The 15,027-nt window shown below is 33.7% G+C and overlaps 1 long non-coding RNA gene across 1 annotated transcript in view; it reads right to left on the bottom strand.

Moving 5' to 3' along the window:
* Positions 1-4,402: 4,402 nt before the first annotated feature.
* The window catches only part of LOC111090324, a 106,290-nt gene continuing 95,665 nt past the window's right edge, over positions 4,403-15,027 (bottom strand). Inside the window, exon 5 of the long non-coding RNA XR_005371103.1 lies at positions 4,403-4,512. This is a non-coding gene — a long non-coding RNA (uncharacterized LOC111090324). The remainder of the gene's footprint in view (positions 4,513-15,027) is intronic.

Genomic DNA, 15,027 nt, shown 5'->3' with positions numbered 1-15,027 from the left:
GTAATCCTTTGAGAAAAGCCTCATTTATTCAAATATATATTCAAAAAAACCCTGCTATATTGTTTAATACAATTTACCTATATCATGAGCCATTTAAAATGGACCAGCAAGGCAGCTCCAGTGACTTAGCGGTTTAGCGCCGCCTTCAGTCTGGGGTGTGATTCTGGAGGCCGGGGATCGAGTCCTGGGTCGGGTTCCCTGCATGGAGCCCGCTTCTCCCTCTGCCTGTGTCTCTGCCTCTCTCTCTCTTTGTGTCTGTCATGAATAAATAAAATCTTAAAAAAAAAAAAAAGGACCAGCATAAATTTACAACATAAAAACATAAATTTAATTAATAATAAAATAATTTAAAATTATATTAGGGTCAAAACCACCAAGAAAGTTAGTCAATATTAAGTGTACTTTTTGACAGAGTTTTTTTTTTTTTCCTTTTAATTAGTATATAGTGATATTGGTTACTAGCGTAGAATTCAATGATTCATCACCTACATACAATACCCAGTGCTCATCATAGGTGCCCTCCTTAATACCCATCACCCACTTAACCCATTCCCCTGGCCATTCCTTCCATCAACCCTGTTTGTTCTTTATTGTTAAGAGTCTCTTATGCTTTGTTTCTCTCTCTCCCTTTCCCCCTTTTCCATATGTTCTTCTGTTTTCTTTCTTAAATTCCACATATGAGTAAGATCATATATCTGTCTTTCTCTGACTATTATACTTACCATAGTACACTCTAGTTTCATCCACATCATTGCAAGTGACAAGATGTCTTGTTGATGGCTGAATAATATTCCATTGTGTATATATATATATATATATATATATATCATATATATTATGTGTATATATATACCATATATATTATGTAATATATATATAATGGATCTGATATGTATATATATTCCAAATATATGGAATATAAATATATATTTTTATATATGTAATATATACATATCATTCCATATATGTATATATGGAATATACATATACATATCATATCATTTTATATAATATAAAATTACATATATATTATATATAATGTATATTATAATTATAATATTATAATGTATAATATTATATATTTGTCATTGTTATCCATTCATCAGTCAACAGACATTTGAGTTTTCTCTGTTGTTGATAATGCTGATAATTGTTGATATTGTTGGTAATGCTGCTATAAACATTGGGGTATATGTATCCCTTCAAATTTGTTTGTTTGCTTTTTTTTTGTATTCTTTGGGTAAATAGTAGTTCTATTTTTAACTTTTTGAGGATCCTCCAATTGTTCTCCAGAATGGCTAGACCAGTTTGCATTCCACCAACAGTGCAAGAGGGTGCCCCTTTCTCAGCACCCTCACCAATACCTGTTGTTTCTCCTGTTATTAATTTTAGTCTTTCTGACCAATATGAGGCAGTATCTCATTGTGGTATTGATTTGATGATGAGTGATGTTGAGCATTTTTCATGTGTCTTTTAGCCATCTGAATGTCTTCTTTGAAAATGTGTTAATGCATGTCTTCTGGTCATTTAACTGGTTTATTTGTTTTTTGAATGTTGAGTTTGATAAGTTCTTTATAGATTTTGGATACTAACCCTTTATCAGATATGTAATTTGCAAAACTCTACTCCCATTCCATAGGCTGCCTTTTAGTTTTGTTGACTCTTTCCTTCACTGTGCAGAAGGTTTTTATCTTGATGAAGTCCCAGTAGTTCATTTTTGGTTTTGTTTCTTTCGGTGACTGAGTTTTCTAATCTCTTTAAGATACATTTGGCAGCTTTCATGCTGCTCTGCCGAAAGAGAAAACAAATGAATGGTTAGTTTATTTAATGACCTTTTTCCCAGAAAATAAAATAAAAGCAATATCTTTGTCTTCTTTAATATGACGGATTCCTAAGACTTCCAACTGGTGTTTGGAGAAGTTCTGATAAAATATTCCATGCACTTCTTCTAGACAGTATGTTACCATGCCAGCTGTTCTGTATGGTGAAGGGTTAAGTGATTAAGGAAATGAGCAAAAATAACAAAGCCTCTAGTCAGGAAGTTCTAATATGCCTTTTGAGAAACTGCCAACGACTTTCATTATGGAAGTAGAGGGCACTGCAGTTGAAGAACTAATGAAACAGGCAATGTCTGCCCGGATGTAAAACAAAATGAACTTCTCTCTTTCACCTTACAGGGGAGGCCTGGGTTTGACTTAGAAAAAAACAGAATTCTTGTTTAATGTAAGGAAGGGGAGAGTGCTATTTTACCAAAAAGCATTTTATTATGTTATTTGTAGCATTTCTCAAGAGTTTATTAAATATAAGTTTATATTTAGGCTTGTCTGCAAACAGTTTCATACCAAATCAGAATTTTATTAGAGGGCAGGAGGAATGTATAGACTTTCATCAAGGAAAAAACTGTTTAAAAGTGGCAATATGTGAACCCACATCAGGAAATAATCTGGTTGTAGATTTGGTATATTATTTCCAAAGGATTTATTTGTTTGTTTTAGGTCACCTTTAAATCTCACTATTTTAGAGGAAATACAATGAGCTATGAGAAATGAATTATTTTGTGACATAGTGGGGTGTATTACCTTGTAGGGCCACAGCTGATGTTGCAGCTCCCCAAACTGTGGTCTGGATAAAACTTTGCTCACTCTATGAGAAACGTGCAGCATGACGGTGAAAGACGGTAGGTGGGGGCCTGGCAAGAGGGCTGTGGACCCCCCAGCAAAGAGGCTTCCGCACGAAAGGGAACTAACCATCAACTGGACTAAGGCTTTCCTCTGATACACTGGTGGGGTCGATTAGTGAACCAGAGATTGATTTAAATATGTGTGGCTTTCCTGTAGATAAATTTAGGTTAGCTCTAAAAAGTTTCTCATCATTTTAACTCAGGGCCAGAACATGTTGGCCAAGACAGCATCTGTATCATCTTATTAGGAACACAAATGACTTTTCCCACAAAATGCACTTTTCCCATCAAGAACAATAAAGGTAGAATGCAGCCAAAATCAACTAGGAGAACATACATACTAATTATTTTCCTTTTCTTTCTTCAGCCTTTTTCATGTTCTTATGCTTGACATTACATTGTATTTCAGAATTACTTTCATGATTGAAAAGGAAATAGAAGAGATTGGGACCAGATGTAAAAATTAACAGAATATATTACAAATTAGTTAACGTTTTGTTATCTTTTGGGTAGTAAGGTAATATCTTTTATCTTCTTGGATTTCAGATGTCTGTCTTATATATTTAATTGGTGTAAAATTACTGACATCCCTTTGTTCCCCACCTAAGGAATCAGGAGTCCTTCCCCATCTGAAAAGTTATTTGTGTGTTTGTGTGCACATCCAGGTTCCATGATAAACTAGTTTTATTTTACTTTTTTACTATTTGATAAAAGAAAATTATTAAATGTATTAAAATCGATTTAAGAATTTCCATGCAGATACTTATTCTGACTTTGACTAGGCATTACTTTTGAAAATTGTTTGATTAAGTCATTGCATATGTACTTCATGTATATATATAGCCAATGAAAATTATATAAATCATATAATTATTATTATGGATCATATATTAATCTTTTTTAGAGACCTAGCCCTTCTTATATGGTGATAAGAAAACCAAAATAATTATATAGGTTATATAATTATTATATATAATTGTATAATATTATACAATATATAGTATTATATGTAGTATATATAAAATATTGTATAATAATTATATAATTGCCTGTTATATTTGAAATATATAACCAACATAATTATAGCCATGATTTAAAACTTACTTTAAAAATAATGATATTGGGACACCTGGGCTGCTCAGTGGTTAAGCATCTGCCTTCAGCTCAGGGTGTGATCCTGGAGTCCCTAGGTTGAGTTCCATATTGGTCTCCTTGCATGGAGCCTGCTTCTCCCTCTGCCTGTGTCTCTGCATCTCTCTCTCTCTTTCTCTCTGTGTCTCTCATTATTAAATAAATAAAATCTTAAAAAAAAGATATCCATTCATAAATATACTGATCTTATCTAAAAAGCTTAAAATAATTCTGCACATTTAAAGATTTATTTTTTTGTGGTACTAGATTATGGTGAAATATCTATTTAGTATGTACTTATTTGACTGAATTCTTCAGAAAAAAATAAATATGGTTTCTAAGGTTTGAATAATGTAAGCTGCCTCATTACTCTAAACAGCAGTCAAAGCATATATTTGATATATTTCATACCCATATATTTAGAAAATACATTTTCATTTGTTAGTAATTTTTATCATTTCATTTATTTCAATTTTGGAGACAAATGAAATTTGGCACAAAATGTGTTCTTCATAAACTTTTTTTCCAACAATATACTTAAATCCACATAGTACAGCTTTGCAATCAAATTTCACGAGTCTGCAAGCTTACCAATTTCTCCTGACTTTAGTAGGCATAGAAACAGAAACACACAAAGAAGTTATTTTTTCATATGCTTGATGTAAGTCACAGCTCATCCTAGTTGTTGATGTTTCCTGAAACTGGGCAGAAACATACCTCTTTCTGTTAGAAAGCATTTACCACAAAGAAGCAATTCATTTAAAATACAGCATCATAGTCAACTAAATATAATCATGCTCTTTTACCTGGAAACAAAATAACTAAAAAAAAAAAAAAAAAGACAATAGGAGACTGATAGCTACTTCATTAGCATGTATAATATACCTCTACTATGGTCATTAGCATGGAGGAAAAGGGAAAGAGGAGGAATGTTAGTGGGGGGAGCTAAAACTGTTGTTTTCTTAGAACCATTAGTATGTATGTATGTATGTATTTTTAAATATTTTATTTATTCATGAGAGATACAGAGACAGAGAGAGAGGCAGAGGGAGAAGCAGACTCCGTGAGAGAAGCCCAATGTAGGACTCAATCCCAGGACTCCAGGATCACGCCCTGACCCACGGCAGAAGCTCAACCACTGAGTCACCCAGGCGTCCCTAGAACTATTTGTATTTGAATATCTGTTGACTACAGTTGGATCTATCCATGTAGCTACTTCAGTAAGGGGTTTGCTATCATGGTTTTGTATAATAACTCCTATATGAGCTGAAATAAAAGAATCTCTTTATTTGATATTGAATTTGAATTTTCAGAGTGCTTGCTGGTTATTTACTTCCTATTGCAAATTAAATATATCAAGTATATGGAGTTTAAGTTATAATGGAGAAATAGCCTGCTACTTTAAGTAAATAGTGTGCCTGGGCAGCCTGGGTGGTTCAGGGGTTTAGCGCCGCCTTCAGCCCAGAGCCTGATCCTGGGGACCCCGGATCGAGTTCCACGTCGGGCTCCCTGTGTGGAGTCTTTTTCTCTCTGCCCGTGTCTCTTTGCCTCTCTTTCTCTGTGTCTCTCATGAATAAATAAAGTCTTCCATGCTTAGGACATTACTAGCGCCAGTCTGGTGTATAACCAGAGCACTTACCAGATGGCTTGTGAAATCCTCCCTCAGAAGGAATTGGTGCTATAAAGAAAAGTGAACTGCCCAGGTCCTTGACAGGTGTTATTATGACCCAATTAAAGTTTCTGTGTTTTGGTTAAAAGGGAAAAATAAATAAATAAATAAATAAATAATAAATAAATAAATAAATAAAGTCTTTAATAATAATAATAATAATAATAATAATAATAATAATAATAGTGTGCCAAATAGAATTAAAGCTTTTGGAACTGTAGTGTGAACAAAAAGTGGCACTCTATTTTTTTAAGATTTTTTTTTAAATCTATTCAGTTCAGAAAGAGAGAGTGAAAGCACAAACAGTGGGGAGATTCTGAGGGAGAGGGAGAAGCAGACTCCTCACTGACTGGGGACCCTCACATTAGGCTCAATCCCAGGACCCCTGGGGTCATAAACTGAGCCGAAGGCAGAGGCTTAACTGACTGAGCCACTCAGGTGCCCCAGTAAGAGGCACTTTAGCCATTAAATCTAACTGTGACATGCAATACACATATATATGGAAAATGAGTATAAGCATATAAATAGTATTCAAATTCCTGATACTGAAAGAAATATAAACTTTAAAAAAGATATCATTTTCTCTATAAAGTTGCTAACCTAAAATGGTCGGTAGGCTCCCATGTTAGTGAGACTTTAGGGAAGAGGACCTCTCTCTCTCTCATGTACGTCTCACTAATATGTGCAGGTGAGAGCATGTGTTGCTGCACTTTTTGTGTGTGTCAAGTGTGGGATAAGATATATCAACATTCTCAAAAATGTTATAGACATTGGAGGAAAATTTCCAATGTGAATAATGTATGAGGAAATAAAGATTCATGTAAAATATATAAATTATTGATATATGTAGGAAGATTGAGAAAAAAAATGTCTTTAATTGGCCTTTTATTTAAAAAGTGTGTACAGGGACGCCTGGGTAGCTCAGAGGTTGAGTACCTTCAGCTCAGAGTGTGATCCTGGAGTTTCCAGATTGAGTTCCATGTCGGATTCCCTGCATGGAGCCTGCTTCTCCCTCTTCCTGTGTCTCTGCCTCTCTCTCTCTCTGTGTCTCTCATTAATAAATAAATAAAATCTTTAAAAAAAATAATAAAACAAATAAAATAAATAAAAAAATAAAAAAAGTGCGTACAAATGTTAAAAAAGATCTATGAAGCCATTGCAAATCATGCTTTGAAGAATATATAATGGTTATTTCTTTTGCTGAAATATTTCCTGATAAATAGCATAAAACCCTCTGACTTTCAGAGTAAAGGACTGATAAATCACATAGCTAGTATGCTACCTCAGAATACAAACTGTCTGATTTCAAAGCCCACTTATGCTCTTGATTACTTGCCGTAGATGAAGAAACTAATGTTCGTGAACATAATTCATGATGATAGTGATTTTTAAGTCATATAATAAATACAAATCTAATATCTTAAGATAATTTCTATAATCCAGAAGCATGCTAAAATGAAATTACACAAGAAAGCTATATCAATTAATCAATATTTTTTTATAGAAATGGTTTTAAATAAACACATCTTAGTGAATGGCCTAAATCTTAGTAGTACTTAATAAGTCAAGGATTTATGCAGAATGCAAAGCTATAATCATCATGAGAGTTTCTAAGGAAAGAGAAGGTCTTTTGCTCTGATGATTCTCCACAAATTTTATTCACAGGAATGAGCCATAATTTCATTAAACAGAGTCATGTTAAATATTTTTGTGTGAATAATTTACCTTCATAAATGATTCTTATAAACTATTTCAACAAATGTCTTTATCATTCTTTTAAAAAGCTTCAAAAATTTATGTATATTTTATAAAAGTTTCTTACATGGTTTAAAAAATTATTTTAGAAAGGGAGTGCCTGGGTGGCTCAGTTGGTTAAGCATCTGACTTAATTTCAGCCTAGATCATGATTGAGCCTGTGCTGGGCTTTGCGCTCAGTGGGAAGTCTGCTTGAGACTCTTTCCTTCTTCCCTTGCCTCTCCACATCTCATGTTCTCTCCTCTCTCTCTTTCTCTCTCTCTCTCTCTCTCCCTCTCTCAAATAAGTAAATCTTTTTAAAAAGTACCATTCAAGAATATTTAAATGAATGCTATTTTTCTCCCAAACATGTCAGCACAATATTGAGTAATTTAGTATTGACAAATACACAGATACACATTAAGAAATGGAAAAGATCTAGCATATTTAAATACATCATAACCTCAGGATGCCTGGATGGCTCAAGCAGGTGAGCGTCTGCCTTTAGCTCAGGGTGTGATCCCAGGGTCCCTGGATCGAGTCCCACATCGGGCTTCCTGCACAGAGCCTGCTTCTCCTTCTGTCTATGTCTCTGCCTCTCTCTCTGTGTCTCTTATGAATAAATAAATAAAAATCTTTATAAATAAATAAACAAACAAATAAATAAATCCATCATAACCTCAAAGACAACATTATAGAACTGTAGGATTCATATGGCCCTCTTCTGAAAATACCACACATATCTTTTCTTATCCCTGTTCATCCAAACTATGTGTTTCTTGCAAAATAGAATGCCAAAAGAATAAGTTGAAAATGGAAATGGAAATTGAAAATGGAAATTGAAAATAAATTGAAGATAGAAATAATAGTCACCGATGAAATCCTCTTTTTTATATTTAAATAATTAAAAATAGAAATTTTACATTTAAAATAATGCCTGAGGGGTGCCTGGGTGGCTGAATGTGTTAAGTATCTGACTCTTGATTTCAGTTCAGGTCATGATCTCAGGGTCCTGAGATGGAGCCCCACATTTGGCTCCTTCCCCAGTGGGGAGTCTGCTTGTTTCCCTCTCCTTCTTCCTCTCCCTCCTGCTCATGTGTTCTCTCTCTTACTGTCTCTCTAAAGTAAATTAATTAATTAAAAGAATAAAATAGTACCCTAACTTATTTATTCATGTATACTCCCTGTGGAGTAGGGAGACCAATGCTGGACTCCATTCCAGGACCATGGGATTATATATGACCTGAGCCCAGAGCAGTTGCTTAACCAACTGAGCCACCCAGTTACTCAAGGTAGACATCTTTAAAATGGATCAAAAGCTCAGTGTTAGACACTCACAATAAAAAACTTAAAGTCAGACATTTACATACAGTGTGTCACTACTTTTTACTTTGCTTAGGCAAACATATGTTATTTTATATATTCCGACTTTAGACATGAGGATCCTGAGGCTCAGACAAGTTATTTGTGCAATTGCATACATTGGGATTTGAGTCTGTGAAACTGCCAAGCCACACTCTTTTCCCTGTCCCACATTTGGTGTATACTAAAATGGAACTCAGAGGACTGCACAGTGAAAACTCTGGCTCCAGAGTGAAGGTGCTGAGACAGGTTGCTATGTCTGCATGAATCCTGTTGGATGTTTATTTGAATAGTATTTGAATATATAGTCTTTGGGGCATCACTAATAGAGCTGACATTGTCCTATAAATAATTTAGCATGGATGGTTGACAGAGAGGCTCTATCGTGTAGGGGAGTGAAATTTGCCACCCCAAAATGTATCTCTTTGCAGAGGGATTATTTTGGGCTTATTATTTTAAGAACACAAGTTTGTTTGTATATTTGTTTTCTTTTTGCCTCCCACTTAATTACCTAAAAGAATTTAGAAAGAGTATCTGCTCCAGGAAGTGATCTCTCACCATAGCTAACTATAGTATAATATGAACAATGTATGGTAGACGGGGAGGAATTTAGCAAGGCCTATTTCATCAAAGTCTTTATGCCTTCATTGTTTCTGAATGGCCTCAAAAACACTTGTTTACCAAACATTTACTCTTTCCATTCTTGCAGTAAATTGCCTCTTTTCTCTTTGTCGTGCTAAACCTTTTCCCTCTTCTCCTTAGTCCAGAATGACAAAATAATTCATTTTGTCTGATGATCTTTGGAATCTTTCATGTTTATGTGGATTTCCTGAAGGTACATAATTATTTTAGTTTTCTCCTATTAATCTGTCTCATGTCAATTTAATTCTTAGACCAGCCAGAAGAAACTTAAAAGACAGAGAAAAAATTTTCCCCCTCAGAATTGTATAGCTGGCAAGAGCACTTCCTCTGGAGTCTAGTACTGGAGTTGGAAGCCTCACTAGCTGCCAACTTTGTACACATTCTTTGACTTTCTTGTGGCTTAGTTTCCATCTTTCAAGTTTCTTGTGGGGATTAAATAAATTAATAGATGTAAAAAGTCCTTCAATGGGGGAAATCCTTCGTAAGTACTGAATAAATGTTAGCCATCACTGATATTATGGATTTTGTTTCCAGGGATCTTAGCCTAATGCAGAATAAATAGCTTCTTAAGAAATTAGTTTGCAATTTAACACTCCCTACTTCCTGATGAATGACAGACACCACTAATCAAGCATGGCACTCTTTACCTCATGGCCTAGACAAAGCCTTACACTAAATACTTCAACCAAACATCTAAGAAATAATTAGGTTTGGCATGTAATAATGAACTTACTTGCCATACTGGGCAATAAGACCTTTTTTTTAAAATGAATAACTTCATACATTAAGAATAAGAGCCAGAGCCCCCTAGCTAGAATAAAACTACTTCAATACAGATTTATGATAGACCTTTCTAACAGTTTGTTTTCAATGAGATAATTTCCACATGAAGAAATGAAATATATTTATCTAAAATGAAGTAAGAATTTCTTTTCTGAATGATCTGTTAGGAAATTTGTCTCCATATATCATGTTCTCTAAAATTACAATTGATTTGATCTCCTGGATTGCAGAATTGGTAGATTCTGTTTCCTTTATTCTAACTGTACTTCTCAGTTGTTTGTTTTTCCAAGTGGCCAACTCTTTCTTGAGTCATTTCTTTGCTAGAGTATCTCCACATGGTTTTGTGGATACCTCTGCTGTAGTCTTTAACCACATTATCATCACTTGGTAAAATTTCTCTCTAGCCATATTGTGGATTCTAATGAAAGAAAATTGCTTCTGTCTCTAAATTCTAGGAGCCTAGAATGGTCCCTTCTGTGTAGTGTATATTCAGTGAGCATTTTACTTAATGAAGTTCTGATGACTTTACCTAAGTCAGATGATATGGATCCTTCACATTTTTGCTCTGACACTACATCCCTTCTCATTATTTTTCCAGCTCCTTCAAATGCTTTGGATAGCTAACATCTACTGCTTTAGACACAAATGTATCCCTAAAACTCTATCAGCCATTACACTGAAATTATGAGATCCTTACCATGAGGTTAGCAGTATCACATCATTGTTAAAAATCTTTATTACTCTAAGAATATTATAACTATAAATTAAACCTTATTCTTGCTCCCATTCTAGGATAGAAATATTTTCACTGTGTTATTATCTGCAGGTGGAAATTAAATCATAATTACAGGAAGAACAAGAACTTTAGTATTAAGAGAACTCTTATTCAGCCTTCACAGATCATCTTAGATATCATTTTAGGTACCGTTTCTTGTTTGCTCATTCTATTGGGGATTCTTTCCATTTTCTTTGCTACTTCCAAGTGTTGTACCCATTGCTCTTTTTGCATGTACTCTTGTATCTGTAATTATTATTTTTATTATTTTACTCTTTGGAGAATTTTAGGTTCAAAGTAAAATTGGGCAAAACATACAGAGACTTCTCATATGCCTCTCCCCCTAGCCTCCCTATTACTGACATCCCCACCACAATGATACATTTCTTAAAATCAATAAATCTACATTGACACATCATTATCACCTGAAGTCCATATTTACATTAGGGCTCACTCTTAGTATTGTATATTATGGGTCTGGACAAGTGTATAACGACATATATCCACTATTTTAGTATTATACAGAGTAGTTTTACTACTGAAAATCCTCTATGCTTCAACTATTCATTCCTGCCTCCTCCCAGACCCTGGCTGTCCTTAATCTTTTTACTGTCTCCACAGTTTTGGATTTTCCAGAATGCCATATAGTCAGAATAATACGTTATGTAGCCTTTTCAGATTGTCTTCTTTCCCTTAGTAATAGGTATTTAAAGTACTTCTGTGTCTTTTCATGGCTTTATAGTTAATATTTTTTTTTAGCACTGAATAATATTCCATTGTGTGGAGATACCACAGTTTATCCATTTATCTACTGGAGGACATCTTGGATGTTTCCAGGTTTTGATAATTATGAATAAAGCTTCTATAAACATTCATGTTCAGGTTTTTGTGTGGATGCAATTCTTTTTCATGTTATCTCCTTAACAAAAGTGTGAGCTTGGGCAGCCTGGGTGGCTCGATGGTTTAGCCCTGCCTTCAGCCCGGGGTGTGATCCTGGGAACCCGGGATTGAGTCCCATGTTGAGCTCCCTGCATGGAGCCTGCTTATCTCTCTGCCTGTGTCTCTGCCTCTCTCCCTCTTTCTTTCTCTCATGAATAAATAAAATCTTTAATAAAAAAAATGTGAGCTCTGTGAAGACAGCTTTCATCTTTTTGTTTCTTAAACTAAGAACAGTGCCTGGCACAGAGTAGGTACTCGGAAACTTTTGTTGAATTGAAAATGTGTGGCAAAGTGAATGGAATAAAGAGGCACACATTCCATTTCAGAACACTTGCTTGCTTTGAATGAAAGTACATAAAGGATTTCTAATTCAGGATGATCTATTATAACCATCTCATGGAAGCCATTATTTTCAGAAGGCATGATGATAGCTTTGCTGTGTTGAAATAGATTTATAAAGGCTTTGGCTTAAAACCCTGCTACTCAAAGCATAATCAAAAATTGATAAACTTGTAGAGAAACAAAAATGGGATTCAGTATTTTTTCTTATTCTACAATGGATAAGGGATTTCTGGATTGGTCTTTAAATCCTCAAATAACATTTTCCTCTCATGAGTAAGAGAAAAAAAAAATATATATATTCTTTTAAACTATTCACTAGAGAATTGTTTCAAAATTGCAGTTGTCATACTAAGGTTCTTTGATTTGATTATAAGAACCAGTCTAATTTTTAAGCTCTCACATAAATGTATGTGCATGGGTGTGCACAGACACACACACATGCACACACACAGAGGATATCCAGCAAAAGCTTCACAGAAAAAATTACGTTTATTTGGAATATGGCCTAAATACAATATTATGTAATATTGTCCTAAATACATGCACATATGGGCATAAGTTTTGTTTCTATAAATAAAATTCCATTTTTCAAATGCTAATTTTGAAATGCTTAAACTCCAATTTTCCAAGGCAAGGTTATCAGGATTTTCAAAATTATTAAAATAGGATACCAAAAGCATGTTGAATTTTTCCTTCTGTTTATTGTTTGGTTTTGTTAGTATGTATATTATATATAGACTACAAATCAAAGTTCGTTCCATAATAATTTCAAATTTGAAATGCTAGCCATTGTCTCCCAATTATCTCCGGTTAAGCATTGGTGTAGTAATAGGTAATTAGATTTCATGTAGATGGTAACTTCATCAAAATGCAGGAGAATGTTCTTCTGTTTGCACATTTACAATCATCCGGAATACTTGAATTATGAACATGTTTGCAACATGGCCTTTAAATTTTCTTGAATTTATTTTAAATGAATAGAATTTGGAGGATTTACAGACCTTTAAATGCCATGAAAATATATGATTTTGTTTCAGTAATATATGAAGATGAATGATACAGTCTTTGGGTTAGATATGCAGATCTAATCTCATTAATAAAAGTACCTAATCCTTGCATCTAGAAAAGGAATAATTGAAGCTATTTGTAAAAGTTACCCCTGGGATCAGAATATTTAGCATTTATAGTATCATTTGATGGTTTATATTTTATCCACTTGAATCAACATGACTGAAGGGACCTCAGAAGCAACACCAAGTTTATTTAGAAAACGTATTTTTTATGGAACTACTAATAAAGATTTCAGAGGAAAACAAAGAGTACACATGACCTTTTCATCTTCATACAAATTATAGAATTGCTATAGTCCAAAAGATGAGGAGCGAATTCTTTATTTAGGGCAATTTCATTCTAAATTCTGACAGAATTAAATTTTTCTGATAAGTCTATAATTATGATCCAAATTCATTTTATTTAAAAGTTAAGGGACAGTTGAAGAAAAAATTTATCATCTATAAAATAGAGCAAAACTGTTAGGCAACATTCCATAATTATTAGGAATATCAGTGGTTTACTACGTTTTTTTACTAACCCTGTGTCTTTGTTCAAGATACTTAATATGGAGGCAATAAGAATCCATACCTTGTAGGTTTGTTATGAGGAATAAATGTGTTAATATATATTACATGCTTAGAACAGTGCCAGGCATAGGATAAAATAAATAAATGTATACAATAAGTAGATTTGACATTTTAAACATAAATTATGAGGAAGGATTGCTGCCCTTCTCTTTCTTTAAGACTTACAGTCACAAATTAAAAATAATATATAAGACAAGTGATGCTGATTTATAAGGACAAGGAATTTAACATATTTTCGAACTTTGAAGACATCATCTGATATTAACCATTTATCTGAAGTGACCAACTTTGTCTTTCACAATATCTTCAGATTTGTTAATTTAATGGAATTTTGCTTTCTATTATATAAGTTCTTTGCATCTTTAGGTGTAAATACTATTATATACAATTAGGATATTTACTTGCAGGTATTCTAGAAAGGCAGAATTTTATTCAGAATGTGTCAAGTTCAATACAACTTATGCCATAAAAGCATCAAAATCTCTCAGTATCAAAATGTCACATATACAGTAGTTCCTAAAAAATTATTATTTTTCTTATGTAATCAAAGACAAATTTTGATTATAACAAAGCATTCTTTTAAAATTAACAACTCCTAAAATAACTTGCCCATTTGTGTTATATAAAGCACTGGGATATTGATTAATATTATATAGAGAAGTGTTCTATAGAGATATAATCTGATATTAAGCAGAGATGCGTAATTTTTCTTTTTTTATTCCAGGATATCTTGGAATCTTTAAAAAGTCTGTATGCATTGTTATTCTGTATGAGGAGGATCAAAAACTTATTTGACCAAAGATGTTGCTGGGGGAGGTGGGAAGGCATAAAACAAAAACATCTCATGAAGTTAGGGTTTCACAGAGACACAATGGTTTGGAAAAGCTGCCATTTTGTGCCATATTGACAGTACATACTTGGGCAACTGGAGACTTCATTTCAGGTGCAAAAGTAATAACAACAGTTATTCTCCTCTGTGATTCTATGTGTGGTGCAATCTTTATCCCGAAGCCATCTTCAAAGGGGTTAAAAGAATATTAACCATCAATAAGCCAGAGTAAACATAAGTACTTAACATTTTGGTTATCTGATATACATGTGTCTCCTCAAAAATAAAATTGTACAGTGATCAGAGAAACTCACTGTTGAACTTTATTTCAAAGCTAGAGTTTCTTATGGCAAATAACAAAGTATAATAGAGAAATTCTGCAATGTCTATAGTTGCACAATACAAAGTTGTTCATGCAGACATTAAGTGAAGCAGACACAGAGTTCCAGAAGCTTTATTAGCGAATAGCTTGGACAATGAATCTCTCAAGCCAAACTCTGA

The sequence above is a fragment of the Canis lupus genome, chromosome 16 (assembly GCF_011100685.1).
Source record: "Canis lupus familiaris isolate Mischka breed German Shepherd chromosome 16, alternate assembly UU_Cfam_GSD_1.0, whole genome shotgun sequence".
NCBI classification, from domain to species: Eukaryota; Metazoa; Chordata; class Mammalia; order Carnivora; family Canidae; genus Canis; species Canis lupus.
The sequence above is the reverse complement of the archived record's forward strand: the minus strand, read 5'-3'. Positions and strand labels throughout refer to the sequence as shown.